We start from the raw sequence: 5,001 nt of genomic DNA on the forward strand, positions 1-5,001 counted from the left end.
ACACACACACAAACACACACAACCAGACAAACTACCATATACCTAAATCAGTAGAACATCCAGTTCATCTCCAGCCAAGTTCATCCATATGAAGAAAGTCCCAATTGTTCCTTAACACAGACCGATAGATCTCTACCACACAAAGTGGCCTTCCCTGTATGCACAACCCCTAACAAACCCAAATGCACATTTGCGTGCACGCAAGCACGCACAGTTTCACAGATAAAATATGAATTCATCCTTCAACCTGCTGAGAGATTTTTATGTAATGACCAACAGCAATCTTGCTAATGCCTCAGCTGCTAATCTCTGCGTGTGTGGCCCATAATGCTAACAGCATGTGTACTGTGTATATCACTTGTGACTCACATGGCAGGGATTCAGAGGTGAAGGCACAGAAAGGCATGACGCTTTCATTGTTGACCAAAAAGGTTGAATGTTTCCATGTCTTCCATGAGTTCGGGTGGGTCAGTCTCTGCAAAACATAACACAGAGGTTTCTTGATATCTATGATATCAATACTGTTACGCAATGCAGAACTCATTGTTGGAATTTTTTAGGAACTTGTGCTGTGCTTCTATACTTCCACATTACTACTTCTATTTATCTGAAAAACATTTTTATTGCAACATTTTTATTACTGATACTCTTATTCTTTTCTGTATGGCATTTCTATCTGCTTCTTGCATTGCAATTCATTTTCTAACTAAAACTGAATGCAACACACACACACACACACACACACACACACACACACACACACACACACACACACACACACACACACACACACACTACAGCCAATTGTATTTACTTGAAGGGTACATAATGGCTCCTCTAAGTGCTGGCACAGGCTGAAGAGCAGTAAGAGGCTTTGGCCTAAAGCTACAGCAGTACAGCAGAGCAGCAGTGGCAGCATTGTGGCCTGGCTGCAGTCTAAGCCCTCAGCCTCGACCCAGGTTCACCTGCCGCTCTTACCTCTTAACACACTTTGTAACGTCCCCTGGTATTTCTCCTGGTTGTTTCTGTCCTGTGTTTTCTACGAAGCCGTAAGGAGGCCCTGAGTTGACAGGAGGGTTGATCACGATGGTCCAGGACTGGAGAAGAAGCTCAGAGATGACGTTTTTCTACGTGTTCCTGCTTTGTCTATTAGTCCCCTTCTTTGTTTAAAAGTCTTTCCCACAGGCTTCACCTTATTTTTGTTCCCTTGAGGTCCCGGCCTCCTGCACTCTACGCGGTTCAGCTTTTGCGGCCCAGTTACAGTTTGATGTCTGGGTCAGTGAGGGGGCTCTCCAGACTCTCACGCTGTGGGTCATTCATGGCTGCTGATCCTGATTAGCTGGGAGGTGGAGCCTGTTGGCAGCCAACACAGAAACCAGCTGGGAGGTGGAGAGGGTGCTGACCCATGGAATGATGTCCAAGTTGCTGCTCTGTTACCACATTCCAAATACATTTAAAAGGGTCAGTTCACAGCAATTACAAGAAACAAACATATTTTTCTTACCAATATCTACTGGTATCTTACCATGCAGATATTTTTGGTTTTATGTGCCCAGATTCTGCGATACACTACCATGTTTTCCTTTATTCCTTCAATAATGACTATTTTGAAATATCTATCATTTACATTTGAAATAGTTTTGGCCTCAAAAGAAGAAGAATTAAATGATTCAAATGTTTATGTTGTTGATTGTTGGAACATGAAATAAAAAAAATATTTTGCCGCCTCCGTTGACCTAAGATCATTTTAGAATCATGGTGCAATTGGGATCTAAACATTTTCTCTTTGGACACTCTGCAGTCTAATCAATGGTTAGACCGCGGAGATTTAAACTGTGATTTATCAGTCTATGTAGGTTAAGGTAGACGGCCAGATGGTGACTTTGTTTCCACGTTCAATATGATGGTTAAAGTTATTATTGTTTTATAATATTTAAGAGAAAGACCAACCTTGTCACAATGTCAGGAAGAGAAAATAATGTTTTTCTAACCAGAGAGAAATAAAATTAATTCAATAAAGTTTGCTATACCATTGTTCCATTGTTCACAATTGTTCTTGTTCATTGTTGTTGAGATTGTCTCAAGAAAGTGGGATATGGGCGCCCAGATAGCTCAGTAGGTAGAGCAGGCATCCATTTATAGAGGTTTACTCCTCGACACAGTGGGCCCTGGTTTGACTCCGACCTGTGGCCTTTTGCTGCATGTCATTCCCACTCTCTCTCCCCATTCATATCTTTAGCTGTCCTGTCAAATAAAGACCTAGACGTGTAAAAAAAAAAAAAAAAACGTTGACAAAGTGGGATAATATATAGTATGGTCATGTAAATCAGTTCAGTAAGTCAGTTTGTTGGACGTAAGGGAGGTAACTCTTCTCACTGAAATGACTGTGGGAATAAGGCCATGCATTTTAAGAAAGCAAACTTTTGTGGTGATAAAAAAGTCAAAAAATCTACTTTTGTGTTTTGTGTTAGGAGTTGAAATACATTCGTCATCAGCTGAGTTAGCAAGCAATTAGCAAGATGGCTAGCTCTGGCATCCTCCCCCCAAGTAAAACTCTTTTGTGAATTAGGAGATTAGTTAATGTAACAGCAGCCTCATTACACAAAGAGATAAACAGGGTAATGTTTTATAATGGACTGGTGTATTACAGTAACTTAATCTTGGTCATGAGGAAGTAAAAACTAATTTTAAAAATCAAAAGAAAGGTTGGCTTAACATTAAAATGACATGAATTTAATCTTAGCCTTATGAGGTAGTAAGACCAAAGTGTAACTGAGATGGTGGTCACATTTCTATTCAACTAACTGAATAAACTATTTCAATTAATTTGATGTCATTCACTCTTTAACACATGTGTTTAAATTATTTAAAAGGTGTATTAGGTCCAGACAAATTCAATGCCAGTCAATACAACAGCTCTGCCCTGAATCCTACTTTTAGGCTAATTATAGTTCCTCCATTTTTGTGACACTGTCAGACAGGTAATAATTCTACTTGATGTTTATCGTTAAGGTTGTAGTGGGTGCTGGTGTTGTACTGATGTATTACATTGACAGGCGTTTCTTATATTCTGCCCCTCTCATGTATGAAAATGGAGTGGCCAAAATATCAGAAACACCACCGAACATAATGCAGTCCAGTTCAACACCACAGCAAGCTACTACCTCGATAATAAGCTTGCAGTTAAATGGATACCTCTCTGACAGTGTTAATCAAATCTGACCATTATTATCTTTGTCGAGGCGGAATTCATGGCAGAGCAGTAAAATTGGATGTGTACCTTTGAAGGGGCCGGTGAGTGTAAATTACTGTACTACTGTTGGTCATCATTCTTTTTGTTCTCTTTGAGATAAAAATGTGATGTGTAAAGCTGGTTCATCAGTCACAACGTGTGTGCAAAAGTCCAACAACGGACTTGAAGTGCTGTTGTCACGACTGTAAATAACCCACTACCTGCCAGGAGCCCAGTCCTCCCCCGACTCGCTGGCTCTCATGTCTCATTTACAGGTTGACGGCTGGTCGCTGCAAAGAGATCAAACAGATATGAGTTACAGTCTTCAGTTTTCTGTTTACAGAAAATGTATTTAAAGAATGACCCATATTATGTTGGCTTGTAATTATTGATGCGTTAATATGTACAGTAAGCATCCCTTTGTTTACTGCCAGATATCTTAGTCTAGAAAAATGACATCATACTTTAATCGTAGATAATAATATTTTTTTGTATTACTAATCACAATCCACAAGTAAACAATTCCAAATAAATGTAGTGAAGTAAAAAGGCTTGTTTGTCTCCAATTGCAGAGCAGTAGAAGTGTAAAGCAGCAGAAAATGGAAATAAGTAAAGTACCTCAAAACTGTACTTTGGTACAGTTCATTTCACAACTGCCCACAAATAATTATCACTGGACTGGACTGCTGCTTAAGCTGTCTTAGCCATTTTAGATTTTTGCTATGCTATAACAAGGAGCCAGTGATGTCAGCTAACAGGTTAACAACAACGATGAGCATAGAGGTGCCTGTGTCGGGTATGTGAAGAGACATTTAATCCATCCTTTCATGGCAAGATCTGAATCACACCACACTCGTCCCCTTTAGAGCTCATCTATATACAGCCCGCCCTCAAAAGTACTGGCATAGAGGTAAATCCATCTCATTTGTTTCCCATAAAGAATGTCGTGTGTATTTACAGTGAGGCCGCAGACACCTCAGTATTCACAGGAAGGAGCCATGTCAGTGTGCTCTTACTGTGCTCCTCTGCCTTGTAGATGTCCTGAATTACACTGGCTGGGGATGGCGCCTGACCTGCAGCGGTCAAAACACAGACTCAGGAAATGTGGCAAAGAACCACAACCATAGGCAGAACATTGATACACAACTCTTCATGTGAGTAAATGACAGTACGGGGACATCTTTTGGCCAAATGTGACACAGCACCAACTTGATATGTTATGCAGACACATTTTAAAGTTAAATGAGTTCAAGTATAGTTTAGAGTCACCAATGTTTTATACCATTTCCATCTATTATTATTTTTAAAGGTGAACGCTTTTAGTGTTCTTTAGGTATGTCTTAGAGAGTTACAGTATAATCATGTTTTTATCTGGATTGGAAGACCTTGTGTCAAGTGAGGCCCAGTGCACAGGTATTATTAGTATTATTCCATGTGATTATATACATCTTATGGAAGGATTATTATGTTAATAAATGTGACAACTGATGGCCAATGACCCAGGGAAGTAATCCATCCCAAATGTGAAATGTTGTGGATATAGACTACACAAGCTGTGACATGAGGATTCTCGAACTAACATCCGTGCAGTCTTTTGTGACAGGAACAATCAACTCTCCTGCAGGAGCCGACGGGCGTTGGCTGGAGACATGTAGACTAATGCAAGCTAGGAGCCTTCCTCATATAAATGTGAAGTGTTGTGGTTTGGGGTTTTTGTTGGGTTTGTTTTCCCGTTTCTGCCTCCTTGTGAATGTCTCAGTGTTTTCCCA

General features: G+C 40.2%; 1 protein-coding gene across 4 annotated transcripts in view; it reads right to left on the minus strand.

The window, feature by feature from the left end:
- The window catches only part of myo7ab (myosin VIIAb), a 41,868-nt gene extending 40,543 nt beyond the window's left edge, over positions 1-1,325 (minus strand). For 3 of the 4 annotated variants that reach the window (XM_034889071.1, XM_034889070.1, XM_034889069.1), the window contains exons 1-2: positions 979-1,325; positions 370-475 (exon numbers count right to left, since the gene is read on the minus strand). The gene's annotated coding sequence lies outside the window, so the exon portion shown is untranslated. The remainder of the gene's footprint in view (positions 1-369; positions 476-978) is intronic. The other variant, XM_034889072.1, reaches the window with a different exon arrangement.
- Positions 1,326-5,001: the final 3,676 nt, after the last annotated feature.

This window comes from Etheostoma cragini, chromosome 13 (assembly GCF_013103735.1).
Source record: "Etheostoma cragini isolate CJK2018 chromosome 13, CSU_Ecrag_1.0, whole genome shotgun sequence".
Lineage (NCBI taxonomy): Eukaryota > Metazoa > Chordata > Actinopteri > Perciformes > Percidae > Etheostoma > Etheostoma cragini.